This window comes from Bombina bombina, chromosome 3, assembly GCF_027579735.1.
Source record: "Bombina bombina isolate aBomBom1 chromosome 3, aBomBom1.pri, whole genome shotgun sequence".
Classification (NCBI taxonomy): domain Eukaryota; kingdom Metazoa; phylum Chordata; class Amphibia; order Anura; family Bombinatoridae; genus Bombina; species Bombina bombina.
In genome coordinates, this window is record NC_069501.1 from 1,134,329,306 (window position 1) to 1,134,349,987 (window position 20,682).

The following is a 20,682-nucleotide window of genomic DNA, read 5'->3' on the forward strand; positions in this document are numbered from 1 at the left end:
AGATGCAGGCGCGCAAATGGTACTATGTCCATTGCCGCTACCATTAAGCCGATTACTTCCATGCACTGAGCTACTGACGGGTGTGGAATGGAATGAAGGAAACAGCAAGCATTTAGAAGTTTTAATAACCTGGCCTCTGTCAGGTAAATTTTCATCTCTACAGAATCTATAAGAGTCCCTAGAAAGGGAACTCTTGTAAGTGGTAATAGAGAACTCTTTTTCACGTTCACCTTCCACCCATGCGACCTCAGAAATGCCAGAACTATCTCTGTATGAGACTTGGCAGTTTGAAAACTTGACGCTTGTATCAGAATGTCGTCTAGGTACGGAGTCACCGCTATGCCTTGCGGTCTTAGTACCGCCAGAAGTGAGCCCAGAACTTTTGTAAAGATTCTTGGAGCCGTAGCTAATCCGAAGGGAAGAGCTACAAACTGGTAATGCCTGTCTAGGAAAGCAAATCTTAGGTACCGATGATGATCCTTGTGAATCGGTATGTGAAGGTAGGCATCCTTTAAGTCCACTGTGGTCATGTACTGACCCTCTTGGATCATGGGAAGGATGGTTCGAATAGTTTCCATTTTGAATGATGGAACTCTTAGAAATTTGTTTAGGATTTTTAAGTCCAAGATTGGTCTGAAGGTTCCCTCTTTCTTGGGAACCACAAATAGATTTGAATAGAATACCTGCCCGTGTTCCGTCCGCGGAACTGGGTGGATCACCCCCATTAGTAAGAGGTCTTGTACACAGCGTAGAAACGCCTCTTTCTTTATTTGGTTTGCTGATAACCTTGAAAGATGAAATCTCCCTCATGGAGGAGAAGTTTTGAAGTCCAGGAGATATCCCTGAGATATGATCTCCAACGCCCAGGGATCCTGGACATCTCTTGCCCAAGCCTGGGCGAAGAGAGAAAGTCTGCCCCCCACTAGATCCGTTTCCGGATAGGGGGCCCTCTCTTCATGCTGTCTTGGGGGCAGCAGTAGGTTTCTTGGCCTGCTTGCCCTTGTTCCAGGACTGGTTAACTTTCCAGCCCTGCCTGTAACGAGCAACAGCTCCTTCCTGTTTTGGAGCGGAGGAAGCTGATGCTGCTCCTGCCTTGAAGTTACGAAAGGCACGAAAATTAGACTGTTTGGCCTTTGATTTGGCCCTGTCCTGAGGTAGAGCATGGCCCTTACCTCCCGTAATGTCAGCTATAATTTCTTTCAAGCCGGGCCCGAATAAGGTCTGCCCTTTGAAAGGAATATTAAGCAATTTAGATTTAGAAGTCACGTCAGCTGACCAGGATTTAAACCATAGCGCTCTGCGCGCTTGGATGGCGAATCCGGAGTTCTTAGCCGTAAGTTTGGTTAAATGTACGACGGCATCAGAAACAAATGCGTTAGCTAGCTTAAGTGCTTTAAGCTTGTTCATAATTTCATCCAATGGAGCTGTGCGAATGGCCTCTTCCAGAGACTCAAACCAGAATGCCGCCGCAGCAGTGACAGGCGCAATGCATGCAAGGGGCTGTAAGATAAAACCTTGTTGAACAAACATTTTCTTAAGGTAACCCTCTAATTTCTTATCCATTGGATCTGAAAAGGCACAACTATCCTCCACCGGGATAGTGGTACGCTTAGCTAAAGTAGAAACTGCTCCCTCCACCTTAGGGACCGTCTGCCATAAGTCTCGTGTGGTGGCGTCTATAGGAAACATTTTCCTAAATATGGGAGGAGGGGAAAAAGGCACACCAGGTCTATCCCACTCCTTGCTAATAATCTCTGTAAGCCTTTTAGGTATAGGAAACACGTCAGTACACACCGGTACCGCATAGTATCTATCCAACCTACATCATTTTTCTGGAATTGCAACCGTGTTACAATCATTCAGAGCCACTAATACCTCCCCAAGCAATATGCGGAGGTTCTCAAGCTTAAATTTAAAATTAGAAATCTCTGAATCCAGTCTCCCTGGATCAGATCCGTCACCCACAGAATGAAGCTCTCTGTCTTCACGTTCTGCAAACTGTGACGCAGTATCTGACATGGCTCTCACCTCATCCGCGCGCTCTATCCTTAACCCAGAGCTATCGCGCTTGCCTCTTAATTCTGGCAATTTAGATAATACTTCTGTCATAACAGTAGCCATGTCTTGCAAAGTGATTTGTAAGGGCCTCCCTGATGTACTTGGCGCCACAAAATCACGCACCTCCTGAGCGGGAGGCGAAGGTACTGACACGTGAGGAGAGTTAGTCGGCATAACTTCCCCCTCGTTGTCTGGTGATAATTTCTTTACATGTAAAGATTGACTTTTATTTAAAGTAGCATCAATGCAATTAGTACACACATTTCTATTGGGCTCCACATTGGCCTTTAAACATAGTGAACAAAGAGATTCATCTGTGTCAGACATGTTTAAACAGACTAGCAATGAGACTAGCAAGCTTGGAAATACTTTTCTAAATAAATTTACAAGCAATATAAAAAACGCTACTGTGCCTTTAAGAAGCACAAAAAGCTGTCACAGTTGAAATAACAATGAACCAAAATAGTTATAGCAACCAATTTTTCACAGTAAATGTATTAAGTTAGCAAAGGATTGCACCCACCAGCAAATGGATGATTAACCCCTTAATACCCAAAAACGGATAACAATTTAAAAATTAACGTTTTTCTCACAGTCAAAACACACTGTCACAGGTCTGCTGTGACTGATTACCTCCCTCAAAATGAATTTTGAAGACCCCTGAGCTCTCTAGAGACGATCTGGATCATGGAGGATGAAGTAGACAGATTGTGACTGAATTTTTACTGCGCAAAAAAGCGCTAAAATAGGCCCCTCCCACTCATATTACAACAGTGGGGAAGCTCAGAAAACTGTTTCTATGCAGAAAACAAAGATGGCCATGTGGTAAAAATCATGCCCCAATAAGTTTTATCACCAAGTACCTCACAAAAAATGATTAACATGCCATTAAACGTTTTAAACATACATTTGAAAAGTTATGAATTGTTATTAATAAGCCTGCTACCAGTCGCTTTTACTGCAGTTAAGGCTCATACATTATTTCAGTATTAACAGTATTTTCAGAGTCAATTCCATTCCTTAGAAAAATACATTCAGTGTACACACACTCATCAGCCTAATACCAGTTGCTATCACTGCATTTAAGGCTGAACTTACTCTACATTGGTATCAGCAGTATTTTATCAGTCAATTCCATTCCTCAGAAAAATAATTACTGCACATACCTCATTTGCAGGGGGGCCCTGCATGCTATTCCCCTTCTCTGAAGTTACCTCACTCCTCAGATGAGAACAGCCAGTGGATCTTAGTTACGTCTGCTAAGATCATAGAAAACGCAGGCAGATTCTTCTTCTAATGCTGCCTGAGAACAAACAGCACACTCCGGTGCCATTTAAAATAACAAACTTTTGATTGTAGAAATAAACTAAGTTAAAAAACACCACAGACCTCTCACAGCGACCTATCTTTAGTTAGGCTGCAAGAGAATGACTGAATATGATATATGAGGGGAGGAGCTATATAGCAGCTCTGCTTGGGTGATCCTCTTGCAGCTTCCTGTTAGGAAGAGATATATTCCATAAGTAATGGATGACCCGTGGACTGACTACACTTAACAAGAGAAATGTCTATTCTACCAAGAATCTTAATTTTTCATTAGTGCATCTCACTACCAAAATCTTCCAATTATTTTATTACATGCCTTAATTTAGAAGCAACTGAATGTATTATGTTCTCTCCGGTGAATAGATGACCAAAAGTGAATATAAATAGTGGTAAACCCAATATACACTTCAATACAGATACTGAGGTCGTATGTAGATGAACTGCAGTCATTGTCTTATCCTACCAACATCCTAATGTATCATAGACCATGTCCTATGACAAGACAATTTAAAAACGAAGTATGTTAAAGGTTATTGATAGAGCAATTCACGAGGTATATACCACTTGCTTTTATGCTAATCTTTATATCTCCTGATATATATATATATATACACACACACATTTCTGTTCTGATGTTATTTTAGTACAATATATATCTATACGATTATATATAGGTATAGATATATACAGATATAAATATATATATATATATATATATATATGATTACCTATTTAAAAATACTTAGAACATATTTCCCTATACGAAGCTGTAGCTATATATATTTGTCGACATATGTATTTATGGGTTTATATGTGTATACATGTCTGTAAATACATATGTATACACACACACATATATATATAATAAAAACGTATTTGTCCTATATGCTGTCCTCCCCATGGACAACTATATTAGCAATTCTCAAAATATTGTAAAAACTTCACTTTCAATAATGTTCTTTTTTTAATTTGCAAATTTACTTTAAATCTTTATATCTCCTGATACCACTAAAATTATTTTCCAGTATGCGTCCTTAGATTTAAGCATGCCCCTTATCCCCCAAATCCAGACTACTGTATATATGACTACTCATTGTGAGGCTATTCCAGCTAATCTACACAAAGCCTAGTTAATTAAACATTGTTCAGTACTACTAATCCCAATTACGTATGCCCTACATATACATGACTCAAGAATAACCACCGACCATAATGGGAAATAGTCCAACTTAAATATAAAAAAGAGGGTAAGTCTCAATTTTATTTGTTGGTTACTTATAATTAGATATACCATATATGAAAGACATTATTTACTGTTGTATCTATGTATTGATTCACACTCATGTCCATTGTAGCCATGTAACCTTGTACATCCTGTATATTATGTAACCTCAATAAAAACATATTTAAAAAAAAAAAAAAATCAAGGATATCCTGCATGCAGTTCCTTATACAATATTGACTCATCCCAGTAAGAAACCTCCTTACGGCCCAAGTCACCCTATGCTGGTTATATCCTGATGGTTCCACTGCTATACCAGCGAAATCCCACTGCTGTGTAAAGTCAGTGTGTTCCCGGCATCAATGTTATGCATAAAACCAGTCCAATTTCATTCACATGACCAGTATCACATGACCAACATGACGCATTTCACTCTTCCCCTCAGTGCGTTGTTCTTTGGGCTTCATTGGATGCAATTCTGCTATACATCAGTCTATGATTATATTCACATAGGCTGCTACGTTGGCTTGTACTTAAAGAGACAGCTTATTAACAATCCCAAATTAATAAAAAAAAAAATTTAAAAAGGCATTATTATTATTATTATTATTATTATTATTAATTATTTAAGTACACTGGCTGCCAAGTCACCATACATCCCCAATCCAAATCTATCTACATTACCTCTATGGCTTTGTTTAATATGTTCAATCCCAATTACCCTCAAACTTGAAAGTTCTGCATTATGACATGCTTGAAAGTGGCGGACTACAGGGCTGTATTGACATTTATTCTTGATGTCCTCCCTATGTTCCCTCACACAATCTTTTAACTCATGTATTGTTTTCTCTACATAAAGTTTGGGACATGAGCAAAACAATAGGTAAATAACACCACTGGTTGTACATGCAATTCTTTGTTTGATCTTGAACTTTTTACTTTTGTGCCAAAATCATTGGTGCGTACAATGAATTTGCAGTACACACAGTGTCCACATGTGAAACAACACATAGATTGTTGTCTAAGACCCAACCACGAGATTGGAGTTTGTGTGCCTTACATATTCACTTTGCACCAATTTGTCTTTCAAACTAGGAGCACATCTTTCTGTCAATAAAGCAACTTCTGGTACAATTTCTTTCAAAGATTTATCTGATGTCAACAAATACCAATATTTCTTTATGTTTCCCCCAGTGAGAGTATTTTAATTTGTCTTTTAGAGAGTTGCCCCTATCTTAAAATCTGGTAGCCATATCAACAGCTTGTATCTCAAATTAATCCTCTGTATTACAGTTTAATTTCAATATCAGGAACTACACCACAGGGGTGCCCTTTTTAAAGGGGGTTCTGAGTGATGACTCTCCATGTGAAGTAAATTATAAGCTAATGTAGCTTTCCTGTACACTAATGTGTGTAAAATGTTCCAAAACTTTTGGATCTTTAAATCAAGAAAGAAAATGTTAACATCAGCAACTCGATAGGTCAAACAGATTATACATATTATTATTTAGTGATGCTACAAACTCTGAAAGTTCACATATGTATAATCTATTTTTGTATTGAAGCCTGTGTCACATGTTGGCTTTCAATTATTTGATTGCCAAATCCATTTGTGAGCCCTTCAAAAGTGTAATAAACATATACATAATGCATGTTCCTAACCAAATTTTAAATTAAGATACAGATTTTTGGTGCCAAATTCCATTATGATGCCATAATTCATAGTTTATATAGTCTGGTTCTTATAATTATCACCACTATTATAAGTCATGAAAGATAAAAGGAACAGTCTACTCAAAATTAAACTTTCATGATTCAGATAGTGCATGCAGTTTTAAGTAGCTTTCTAATTTACTCCTATTATCAAATGTTCTTTGTTCTCTTGGTATCTTTATTTGAATAAGCAAGAATGTAAGCATAGGAGCCAGCCCATTTTTTGTTCAGCACCTGGGTAGCGCTTGCTGATTAGTGGCTACATTTAGACACAAATCAGCAAGCATTACTTAGGTACTGAACCTAAAATGGGCCGGCTCCTATGCTTACATTCTTGCTTTTTCAAATAGAGATACCAAGAGAACAAAGAAAATTTGATAATGGGAGTAAATTAAAAAGTTGCTTAAAATTGCATGCTCTATTTGAATTATGATAGTTTAATTTTGACTAGATTGTTCCTTTAATAATAGTTATAGCCCATATAAATATATCAGCATGAGTAAGCCTGTAACACAGTACCTAAATTAATTAATTGCATAACCAACTAAAATATGTTACTATCTAATCTCATTAAACTGAACAGATGTTCCGATAGTTGTTTTCACATTGTGTTTACCTAACGCATATGTCATGAGCCTGGTCCACCACTTGTGTATAAGTTGCTTAGCAACAATACGCTAACACTTATGTTTTAGATTGGGTATTTAAACATCATTTTGTTACCATTAATTATATACTCTGGACTATTTTGTGAAAGACAGATATGGTTTATGTTTATAGATAATAGTAGAATAATCCAAGTGTGTTACCAGAAACAACATTCTAAAAGCCCTGGCTCTTTTGAATTTTATTTAAAACCAGGGTGCATATGATTCAAATCAAATAGATTTCAATTACTAGTCAGTAAGACTTGATTTAAAATCATGGTTTTCTACAGAAAGGTTTCCTTTTTTAGAATAATAGCTTTTTATATTATTTTTCCAGTTATATCAGAAAATTACTGATTTAGTTATATAAATTATGAAATTATTGGGAGGTGAAATATTTCCGGGTTCATTTGATCACCTTTTCATTTGCATTCTAGTAAAAGGAGAAAAATAATCATTATCTTAACAACAATTTAAATAGTTTTATTTAACTAAAGAAAAATAAGCATTACCTAAAAGGGACACTGAACCCAAAAAATTTCTTTTGTGATTCAGGTAGAGCATGTATTTTTAAGCAACTTTCTAATTTACTCCTATTATCAAAGTTTCTTTATTCTCTTGGTATCTATATTTGAAATGCAAGAATCTAAGTTTAGATGCCGGCCCATTTTTGATGAACAACCTGGGTTGTCCTTGCTGAATGGTGGAAAAAATCCATCCACCAATCAAAAAGTGCTGTCCAGAGTTCTTAATCCAAAAAAGCTTAAATGGCTTTTATTTCAAATAAAGATAGCAAAGATAGCAAGAGATCGAAGAAAAATTGATAATAGGAGTAAATTAGAAAGTTGCTTAAAATTGCATGCTCTATCTGAATCACAAAAGAAAAAAAATTGGGTTCAGTGTCCTTTTAATAATAACAATTTAGTTTTATTTAAAGGGACAGTCTACTCCAGAATTTTATTGTTTAAATATACTGTAGATAATCACTTTTATTACCCTTTCCCCAGTTTTGCATAACCATTACTTTTTCCTCTGTGATTATCTTGTATCTATCTAAGCCTCTGCAGACTTTCCCCTTATTTCAGTTCTTTGACAGACTTGCATTTCAGCCAATCAGTGCTGATTCATAAATAACTCAATGGGAGTGAGCACAATGGTATCTATATGGCACACATGAACACAGTTAGTTAGACTGTGAAAAACTTTCAAAATGCACTGAGATAGGTGGCCTTCAGTGACTTAGAAAATAGCATATGAGCCTACCTAGGTTTAGCTTTCAACAAAGAAGATCAAGAGAATACTGATACTAGTAAATTGGAAAATTGTTGAAAATTGCATGCTCTATCCGAATCATGAAAGTTTAATTTTGACTTGACTGTCTTTTTAACTACAACAACAACATTTTTGTAGGTTTGACTTTCATTTTTACTGCTTGCTCCTCCCTTCTCACACTTAGATCCTTATGCAGATCTAGTTAGATCCACACAATCATATTCATTGAGCTTCTTAAAACTTAGGAGCAGCAATGCACTACTGGAAGTTAGGTGATGATAATTGGCTGTACATGTGTCTCTTGTCAACGGCTCACCCCAAATGTTCAGCTAGCTCCCAGTAGTGCATTACTGCATGTTCCTTCAACAAAGGATACTAAGAGAAAAAAGCAAATTTGATAAAATTTGTAAAATGTATTTATTTGTTTTAAATTGCATCCTCTAGCTGAATCAAAAAATGATAGTGTAGTAACCCCTAGTGGGAATGAAATGTATTAAGTGCTGTGGCCTGGCAAGGATAGGAATGTAAAGGAAAGATGGAGATGCAACAATGTTGCAGCTTAAGGGGAGTGACTCACCTGGGGGTTTAAGAACCGATGTTCTGTAGAGTTCTGCCTCTTTCCTCCGGTTTTCTTCAAGAAGTTGGAGTTTCCCACCCTCCCTTCCCTAAAAGAGACATAAGTGGGGCGGCATGAGTAGCGGCTGTGTTTCGGCTTTAGTCAACACGGCAGGGGTAAGTTTAGTCGAACTAGCCTTGGGTAAGCCTGTGTTTGTAATGTTTGGGCCTCCTCCAGCATCTTATTCGGCTCTTTCGGCTGTCAAGATCTGGGCCCCTTAAGGGCAGGAGTTATAGTTGCTCTAGCGGCGAGAGGTAGTGGCCTAAATTTGAAGCCTTGGGGTGGAGTGATTGGTCAGGCTGGAGGAAAAGCGACACCACTAGGTCCGAGCCTAGGGTGCCTTTTCCTTGCAGGTAGGCAGACCGGAAAAAAATCATCCTAACCCCCTTGACTAACACCTGATGGGGCGGTGTCCGTCATATCCCGAATCGAAATTGGGCCGCTACCTCCCAAAGTAGGAGTTATGGATAGGGGCTCATGCACGCGGCATATTTGCATATGCTGTTGGTTACTAAGTAACCTGCTATTGTGGTCATGCACACTAGCCGTTAAATAAATGCGACCTATGGGTCTTCCTCCCAACTTTGTGTTATGTTTTTTATTTCATGGATTTAAGAAGGGGAGTAATACAGTTTGGTTAGGTGTGTCACTTTACTGGTATCCTGATGTAGGCCATTCAGTCCTTAGATAAATTCTTGTTTTACGTCCCTTTAAGGTCTATTTCTCAACTCTGCATGTTTATTTTATAACATTATTTGCTGTGAGGAAGAGACATGTTATTTCTGCAGACACAGATTCATAGTTTTGAGAACTACAAAACCAAGAATACGTGGCAATATCTTCTATATAGAAAAATGTCCAAAATAATCTTACAGAAAACCCTTGGGAGAGTATGAGATTGTGAATGGATTAATAGAATTAATTTACCAAAAAATTAAACTTTACAGCCATGAATATACACAGCCTCATACTATATAAACCAGTCATAATTTCAGGGTAAATATTCTTTGGATTATAATGTTAATCTTATATATAAAAAAATATATATATATATATATAAAAAAAACACATTTTATATAAAAAAAATTCCTATTTAGGGTAAAAAAAAAATTTGATTTAATAGAAAAAAAAATATCAGATTTGTTTTATTTTATTTTTTACTTTTTGTAAAACAAAACAAACAAACTCTCATTGGTTTTTATCCACCCTGCTTAAAGTGATGGTAAATCCTACCGTTTGTTAAACGCTAGGATTTACCATTGGAACAAATAAAGGGGACTTTACTTAAAGGGACACTGAACCCAAATTTGTTCATTTGTAATTCAGAAGGAGCATGCAATTTTAAGCAACTTTCTAATTTACTCCTATTATCAATTTGTCTTTGTTCTCTTGCTATCATTATTTGAAAAAGAAGGCATCTTAGCTTTTTTTGTTTCAGTACTCTGGACAGCACTTTTTTATTAGTGGATGAATTTATCCACCAATCAGCTAGGACAACCCAGGTTGTTCACCAAAAATGGGCCGGCATCTAAACTTACATTCTTGCATTTCAAATAAAGATACCAAGAGAATGAAGAAAATTTGATAATAGGAGTAAATTCGAAATTTGCATAAAATTTCATGCTCAATCTGAATCACGAAATTAAATTTTTGGGTACAGTGTCCCTTTAATGCTAAAAGCTCCTTTATTTTTTGTTTGCAGCATTCGCCACACTGAGCTGCTAAGGCAGCCCACCGGCAGAACGCTATTTGGCTGATAGGTGACGTTTCCACCTCTTGACGCCGGATTTCCAGCACGGCTATTGGCTAACAGGTGGAAATGTTACCTCTCAGCCAAATAGCGTTCTGCTGGTGGGCTGCCTTAGCAGCTCAGTGCGGCGAACGCTGCAAACAAATAAAGGAGCTTTCAGATTGAAGTATTTTATACTTCATGCCTGAAAGTCCCCTGTATTTGTTCCAATAGTAAATCCTAGCATTTCAGAAACACTAGGAATTTACCAATCACTTTAAACCTGGGCCCAGTATCTCACTCTATTTATATTAGCTCATAAACAAATACAGATACAGTTTTGTACATTCAAATTAAATCAATAGGTTGCTTACCTAGTATGCATCTATTTTTACATCTAATATCGTTTTATCTAAAATGCGTGCTTAGTTTATAAGTTTAATAGGTACAATTATGTCCAACATTAAATGAAGCATAATATTTATTTGCATAAGAAATAAACTCTGTAAACTTTTCCTGCTACCTTTCCACACATAACGAGCCATGAAGCTTGGGGAGAGTGAGGCCGCATATATTGTGTGCTGCGAAAGAATTGTATTTTTTCTAAACTTTAGATAACCAATTTCATTTCAATGTGAATGAAAAAAAACACCACATTTTTTTTGCAATCCTAAAATGTAAAATGCTTTGGTTAAGAAAGCTATGGTATGACAAACGGCCTATTCTGCACACAGCCAATGGAGAATAAAGGAGGGCTCACATGCATAAGCAATTAAAGGACTATTAAATGCACTAGATTTGCATAAAGATAAAATCCATACTAAAAAAAAAACAAAGTAAAAACCATTTACTCTGAATTTCAGATAAGATTTTTTTCTGACAAATTTCTAAATTTCTTCCAATTGCCAGGCCATTGTATCATGTAAACGCCATCAGTGAATCACAGAATCATATGCTCATGCTCAGTAGAAGCTGGTGCTGATAATAGCAGTGCATTGCAAGGTTGTTGTTTTTTTATTGCATGCTCTATCTAAAGCATTAAAGTTTAACTTTGACTTTAAAGGGACACTGAACCCAATTTTTTTCTTTTGTGATTCAGATAGAGCATGCAATTTTAAGCAACTTTCTAATTTACTCCTATAATCACATTTTCTTAATTCTCTTGGTATCTTTATTTGAAAAGCAAGAATGTAAGTTTAGATGCCGGCCCATTTTTGTTGAACAACCTGGGTTATTCTTGCGGATTGGTGAATAAATTCACCCACCAATAAACAAGTGCTGTTCAGGGCTCTAAACCAAAAACTGTCTGGCTCCTTAGCCTAGATGCCTTCTTTTTCAAATAAAGACAGCAAAAGAATGAAGAAAAAATGATAATAGGAGTAAATTAGAAAGTTGCTTAAAATTGCATGCTCTATCTGAATCAAGAAAGAAAAAAAATTAAAACTAAATACTTACCTATAAAATAAACACTAAGATAGCTACAATATAACTAATAGTTACATTGTAGCTAGCTTAGGGTTTATTTTTTATTTTACAGGCAACTTTGTATTTATTTTAGCTAGGTAGAATAGTTATTAAATAGTTATTAACTATTTAATAACTACCTAGTTAAAATAAAGACAAATTAACCTGTAAAATAAAACCTAAGTTACAATTACACCTAACACTACACTATAATTACATTAATTAACTAAACTAAATACAATTAATTAAAAAATAATCTAAAGTACGAAAAAAAACATTAAATTACAGAAAATAATAAAATAATTACAATTAAGATTTTTAAACTAATTACACCTACTCTAATCCCCCTAACAAAATAAAAAAGCCCCCCCAAAATAAAAAAGCCCTACCCTACACTAAATTACAAATAGTCCTTAAAAAGGCCTTTTGCGGGGCATTGCTCCAAAGTAATCAATAAATAAGTAAGTAATACATTTATGCTTACCTGATAAATTAATTTCTTCTATGGTACGACGAGTCCACAGATTCATCCTTTACTTGTGGGATATTATCCTACTGCTTACAGGAAGTGGCAAAGAGCACCCCAGCAGGGCTGTCTATATAGCTCCTCCCTTAGCTCCACCCACCAGTCTTTCGACCGAAGGTACAGAAAGAAAAAGGAGAAACTAAAAGGTGCAGAGGTGACTGAAGTTTTGAATCAAAAAAATATAATCTGTCTTAAAATGACAGGGCGGGCCGTGGACTCATCGTACCATAGAATAAATTAATTTATCAGGTAAGCATAAATTTACTTTTCTTCTATAAGGTACGACGAGTCCACGGATTCATCCTTTACTTGTGGGATACAATATCAAAGCTACAGGACACGGATGAACTGGAGGGACAAGACAGATGCCTAAACAGAAGGCACCACTGCTTGAAGAACTTTTCTCCCAAAAATAGCCTCCGAAGAAGCAAAAGTATCACATTTGTAAAATTTGGAAAAGGTATGAAGTGAAGACCAAGTCGCAGCCTTACAAATCTGTTCAACAGAAGCATCATTTTTAAAAGCCCATGTGGAAGCCACCGCTCTAGTACAGTGAGCTGTAATTCTTTCAGGAGGCTGCTGTCCAGCAGTCTCGTATGCCAAACGGATGATGCTTTTCAGCCAAAAAGAAAGAGAGGTAGCCGTAGCTTTTTGACCTCTACGCTTTCCAGAATAGACAACAAACAGAGAAGATGTTTGACGGAAATCTTTGTTCGCTTGCAAGTAAAACTTCAAAGCACGAACCACGTCCAAGTTGTGCAACAGACGCTCCTTCTTAGAGGAAGGATTAGGACACAGGGAAGGAAAAACTATTTCCTGATTAATATTCTTATTAGTAAAAACCTTAGGAAGGAATCCAGGTTTGGTACGCAAAACCACCTTATCAGAATGAAAAACAAGATAAGGCGAGTCGCATTGCAATGCAGATAGTTCAGAAACTCTTCGAGCCGAAGAGATAGCAACTAAAAACAGAACTTTCCAAGATAGAAGCTTAATATCTATGGAATGCATAGATTCAAACGGAACCCCTTGAAGAACTTTAAGAACTAAATTCAAACTCCATGGCGGAGCAACAGGTTTAAACACAGGCTTGATTCTAACTAAAGCCTGACAGAACGACTGAACGTCTGGAACATCTGCCAGACGCTTGTGCAGTAAAATTGACAAAGCAGATATCTGTCCCTTTAAGGAACTAGCTGATAACCCCTTCTCCAATCCTTCTTGGAGAAAGGACAAAATCCTAGGAATCCTGATCTTACTCCATGAGTAGCCTTTGGATTTGCACCAATAAAGATATTTACGCCATATCTTATGATACATTTTCCTAGTGATAGGCTTTCAAGCCGACTCAGAGAATCCCCACTTGGAAAGAATCAAGCGTTCAATCTCCAGGCAGTCAGCTGCAGAGAGACTAGATTTGGATGCTGGAACGGACCTTGAACGAGAAGGTCCTGTCTCAGTGGCAGAGTCCACGGTGGTAGAGATGACATGTCCACCAGATCTGCATAACAAGTCCTGAGTGGCCACTCAGGTGCTATCAAAATCACTGAAGCCCTCTCCTGTTTGATTCTGGCAGATGAGGAAGGAGAGGAAATGGTGGAAACACATAAGCCAGGTTGAATGACCAAGTTACTGCTAGAGCATCTATCAGTACTGCTTGAGGATCCCTTGATCTGAACCCGTAACAAGGAAGTTTGGCATTCTGACGAGATGCCATCAGATACAATTCTGGTGTGCCCCATTGATGAATGAATTGTGCAAACACCTCCGGATGAAGTTCCCACTCCCCCGGATGAAAAGTCTGACGACTTAGAAAATCCGCTTCCCAGTTCTCCACTCCTGGGATATAGATTGCTGATAGATGGCAAGAGTGAGCCTCTGCCCATCAAATTATTTTGGAAACCTCTATCATCGCTAGAGAACTCGTTGTTCCCCCCTGATGATTGATATATGCTACAGTCGTGATATTGTCTTACTGGAATCTTATGAATCTGGCCAAAGCCAGCTGAGGCCACACCTGAAGCGCATTGAATATCGCTCTCAGTTCTAGAATATTTATCGGGAGGAGAGCCTCCTCCTGAGTCCACATACCCTGTGCTTTCAGGGAATTCCAGACTGCACCCCAGCCCAATAGGCTGGCGTCCGTCGTTACTATGACCCATGCTGGCCTGCGGAAACACATTCCCTGGGACAGATGATCCTGTGACAACCACCAAATAAGAGTCTCTCAGGTCTCCTGATCCAGATTTATCTGAGGAGATGAATTTGCATAATCCCCATTCCACTGAATGAGCATGCATAGTTGCAGTGGTCTGAGATGCAAGCAAGCAAACGGAACAATGTCCATTGCCGCTACCATTAGTCTGATTACCTCCATACACTGAGCCACGGACGGCCAAGGAATGGAATGAAGAGCTCGGCAGGTGGTTAAAATCTTTGATTTCCTGACCTGCGTCAGAAAAATTTTCATGTCTACCGAATCTATGAGAGTTCCCAGGAATGAAACTCTTGTGAGGGGAATAAGTGAACTCTTTTTTACGTTCACCTTCCACCCGTGAGATCTTAGAAAAGCCAACACGATGTCCGTGTGAGATTTGGCTAGTTGGTAAGTTGACACCTGAATTAAGATATCGTCTAGATAAGGCGCCACTGCTATGCCCCGCGGCCTTAGAACTGCCAGAAGGGAGCTTAGCACCCTTGTGAAAATTCTGTGAACTGTGGCCAACCCGAAGGGAAGAGCCACAAACTGGTAATGCTTGTCCAGAAAGGCAAACCTGAGGAACTGGTGATGATCTTTGTGGATAGGGATGTGGAGATACGCATCCTTTAAATCAACGGTGGTCATATATTGACCCTCCTGGATCATTGGTAAAATAGTCCGAATGGTCTCCATCTTGAAGGATGGGACTCTGAGGAATTTGTTTAGGATCTTGAGATCTAAAATTGGTCTGAAGGTTCCCTCTTTTTTGGGAACCACAAACAGATTGGAGTAAAACCCCTGCCCCTGTTCTGATTTTGGAACTGGGCATATTACTCCCATGGTATATAGGTCTTCTACACAGCATAAGAACGCCTCTCTTTTTGTCTGATTTACAGACATTTGAGAAAGATGGAATCTCCCCCTTGGAGGAGAATATTTAAAATCTAGAAGATACCCCCCCTGGGTCACGATTTCTAAAGCCCAGGAGTCCTGAACGTCTCTTGCCCAAGCCTGAGCAAAGAGAGAAAGTCTGCCCCCTACTAGATCCAGTCCCGGATCGGGGGCTGCCCCTTAATGCTGTCTTGGTGGCAGCAGCGGGCATCTTGGCCTGTTTACCCTTGTTCCAAGTTTGGTTAGGTCTCCAGACTGACTTGGATTGAGCAAAATTTCCCTCCTGCTTTATGGCAGGGGAAGAGGTAGAGGGACCACCTTTGAAGTTTCGAAAGGAACGAAAATTATTTTGTTTGGTCCTCATCTTATTTGTCTTATCCTGAGGAAGGGCATGGCCTTTTCCTCCAGTGATGTCTGCAATGATCTCTTTCAGTTCAGGCCCGAATAGGGTCTTACCCTTGAAAGGGATGGCTAAAAGCTTAAATTTTGATGATACGTCAGCAGACCAGGACTTAAGCCATAACGCTCTACGCGCAAGAATGGCAAAACCTGAATTCTTTGCCGCTAATTTAGCCAGTTGAAAAGCGGCATCTGTAATGAAAGAATTATCTAGCTTAAGAACCATAATTCTATCCAGAATATCATCTAATGGGGTCTCAACCTGAAGAGCCTCCTCTAGAGCCCCGAACCAAAATGCAGCTGCAGTAGTTACAGGAACAATGCACGCTATAGGTTGCAGAAGAAAACCGTGATGAATAAATATTTTCTTTAGAAGGCCCTCTAATTTTTTATCCATAGGATCTTTGAAAGCACAACTGTCCTCAATAGGTATAGTTGTACGCTTAGCCACGAATCCTAATGGTGTCTGATATGGGAAACATTTTCTTAAAAGGTAGGAGGGGGAGAAAAGGGAATACCTGGTCTATCCCACTCCTTTGTAACAATGTCTGAAATCCTCTTAGGGACTGGAAAAACATTAGTGTAAGTAGGAACCTCTAGATATCTATCCATTTTACACAATTTCTCTGGTGGAACTACAATAGAGTCACAATCATCCAGAGTTGCTAAAACCTCCCTGAGCAACAGGCGGATGTGCTCTAGCTTAAATTTAAAAGCCGTCATATCTGAATCTGTCTGAGGGAACATCTTTCCTGAATCAGAAATCTCTCCCTCAGACAACAAATCCCTCACCCCCAACTCAGAACATTGTGAGGGTACATCGGAGATGGCTAATAAAGCGTCAGAGGGCTCAGCATTTACTCTCACACCAGACCTACTGCGCTTCCCCTGCAACCCAGGCAGCTTAGATAATACCTCTGTGAGGGTAGTATTCATAACTGTGGCCATATCTTGCAGGGTGAAATAATTAGACGCACTAGAAGTACTTGGTGTCGCTTGTGCGGGCGTTAATGGTTGTGACACTTGGGGAGAATTTGATGGCATAACCTGATTCCCTTCTGACTTAGAATCATCCTGCAACATACTTTTATTAGCTAAAATATGTTCTTTGCAATTAATTGCCCTTTCAGTGCATGAGGAACACACTTTAAGTGGGGGTTCCACAATGGCTTCTAAACACATTGAACATTGGCTTTCCTCAATGTCAGACATGTTAAACAGGCTAGTAATGACACAAACAGGCTTGAAAAAAAACTTTATTTTAGTGAAAAAATAACAATCTTAAAAAAACAGTACAGCGCCTCTAAGAGAAAAAAGCATACACGTTCTGCAAAACAGCTTAAAAATAGTCAAATGGTTTCAATTTTTTGCATGAATACTCAAAATATGTAGCTAAGTTTTCCCCACAAGGAAAGGAACACTTAACCCTTTATAGTGAAAAACAGGATAAATAATAAGGCCTAATCCGGAAAAAACACCCCCTGCATCTTGCCACAGTCCTGCTGTGGCACCTACCTGCCCTCAGGGATTGGAAAAACAGGGTTAAAGCTTCGATTTGGCCCAACACTTCCACAAGGGCCCACTGGAGTTGGAGCTTGCTGCTTGCTCTGCAATACAAGTGCACAACTGAGGTGCGAAAATAGGCTCCGCCCATCTCACTCGATGTTTTGCAGCCCAAATGAACCGCACCAGAGCGGTCTGAAACTAGCCATGTGGGTTCTTCAACCCAAAAAAGAAGCCAAGTGTACCCTCCAATAAGCCTCAAAAAACGTTACTACTAAAAAAACGTTATCAGCACTCCCAGTTCAATAAACGTTTGCCCACAAACATACAAACTCAGCGTCAACCATTTTTTATGAGCCCTTTATATGCAAGCTTAGTAATACCCCTCTTCTTTTAGGATTACTGCTTACCCTTACCCTCATGGGGATACTGTCAGCCATTCTGAAATACCACAGTCTCTCCAGAAAAATTGACTGAACATACCTCACTGCTATATAGCATGAAAACGTTCCTCATACTGAAGTTTCGTGTACTCCTCAGCCATTCTGTGGGAACTGCTCTGGATCTTAGTGACAAATGCTAAGATCATCAGCCTCCAGGCAGAAGTCTGGAGGCTGATTGGATCAGCCAATAGGATTGAACTTCATACCTTAATTCCGATTGGCTGATAGAATTCTATCAGCCAATTGGAATTGAAGAGACGCCATCTTAGATGACGTCACTTAAAGGAACCTTCATTCGTCTTTAGTTGTCGGAAGTAGAGGATGCTCCGCGTCGGATGTCTTGAAGATGGACCCACTCCGCGCCGGATGGATGAAGATAGAAGATGCCGTCTGGATGAAGACTTCTGCCCCTCTGGAGGACCTCTTCTGCCCGGCTTGGATGAAGACTTCTGCTCGACTGGAGGACTACTTCTGACCGGTTGGGTGAAGACGTCTCACGGTAGGGTGATCTTCAAGGGTTTAGTGTTAGGTTTTTTTAAGGGGGGATTGGGTGGGTTTTAGAGTAGGGTTGGTTGTGTGGGTGGTGGGTTTTAATGTTGGGGGGAATTGTATTTTTTTTTTTTTTATAGGTAAAAGAGCTGATTACTTTGGGGCAATGCCCCGCAAAAGGGGGATTAGAGTAGGTGTAATTAGTTTAAAAATCTTGTAATTATTTTATTATTTTCTGTAATTTAGTGTTTGTTTGTTTTCCTACTTTAAATAATTTTTTTAAATTGTAATTAATTGTATTTAGTTTAGTTAATTAATTTAATTATAGTGTAGTGTTAGGTGTAATTGTAACTTAGGTTAGGTTTCATTTTACAGGTAAATCTGTCTTTATTTTAACTAGGTGGTTATTAAATAGTTAATAACTATTTAATAACTATTGTACCTAGTTAAAATAAATACAAAGTTGCCTGTAAAATAAAAATAAATCCTAAACTAGCTACAATGTAACTATTAGTTATATTGTAGCTATCTTAGGGTTTATTTTATAGGTAAGTATTTAGTTTTAAATAGGAATAATTTAGTGAATTGTATTAATTTTATTTAGATTTATTGTAATTATATTTAAGTTAGGGGGTGTTAGGGTTAGACTTAGGTTTAGGGGTTAATAACTTTATTATAGTGGTAGCGACGTTGTGGGCGGAAGATTAGGGGTTAATAAATGTAGTTAGGTTGCAGCGACATTGGGGGCGGCAGATTAGGGGTTAATAAATATAATGTAGGGTTCGGCAATGTTGGGGGTGGCAGATTAGGGGTTAATAAGTATAATGTAGGTGGCAGCCGTGTCCGGAGTGGCAGATTAGGGGTTAATAATATAATGTAGGTGTCGGTGATGTCGGGGGCAGCTGATTAGGGGTTAATAAGTGTAAGATTAGGGGTGTTTAGACTCGGGGTTCATGTTAGGGTGTTAGGTGTAGACATAAATTTTATTTCCCAATAGGAATCAATGGGGCTGGGTTAGGAGCTTTACGCTGCTTTTTTGCAGGTGTTAGGTTTTATTTCAGCCGGCTCTCCCCCATTGATCCCTATGGGGAAATTGTGCACAAGCACGTAAGCAGCACTGGTATTGAGGTGAGATGTGGAGCTAAATTTTGCTCTTCACTCACTTTTTTGCGGATAACGCCGGGTTTGTAAAAACCCATAATACCAGCGCTGTCTGCAAGTGAGCGGTGAGGGAAAACTGCTCGGTAGCACCGCACAGCCTCTAACGCAAAACTCGTAATCTAGGTGTATATTTTTTGTATGTCCATGCAATCTCCAACTGCTCCCTCAATGGAAAAAAAAAATCTCATCTGAAGTAAAATACTTTTTAAATGAAGTGTTTTAAATTAATTTTGAATTGTAAATATTATATTGGTTAATATTCAAGGGGGAACCAGATTCTACTATTTATGTAATTACACTGTAAAATAGCAGCCCTACTCCGTTTTTTTTACCTGTTTGCTGCCACTGCAGTGATTTACTTTCAGCTGTCACAGACACAAAGCAGAGGTAGAGCCTAAGGAGTTCTAAAACAAATACGGTAGCTGTGCACGGGCTTAGATTTGCCCGGAGCAATTCACACTTCAGCTGTGATATCCTTGCCCCTTCTCCCGTAGCATGCACAGTGAGTGCAGAGATCAAAAGAACAAGAGAATCTGAGAGCGAGCAGGGTGCAGTGCAACAAATGTATAACTTTTCACAAACTGGGGCTTGGCTGTATTAAAACAGACACTAAATAATAAAAAAAAATACAAATATTCTGAAATAGAAAAAAATATCCAGATGGAAAATATTAATTAACATGAGTCCAAAAAATCCTTTTAGTGTACACCACAGGTTTTAAACTTCCTACCTGAGCGTATGAATGCTCTGAGGAGAGACCGGAAGAGAGGGAGACAGATTATGTTTATAATTGTAAACTAACCACAGAAATTATTACATTTAAAGATATTTATCAGATTTGTTTAGGAAGTCTTTAAGACCGTTTTGCATAATAAAACTTTTAACATAAGTATCTGTGTACAACTTTCTCATCGGACACTGCAGGACACGCTCTGCATCACAGTAAGAGAGCACTGCAGTGCAGAATCAGATGTGTTTCCTCTAAGCATATATACGAATAATATGCCGTGCACCTCACGTGAC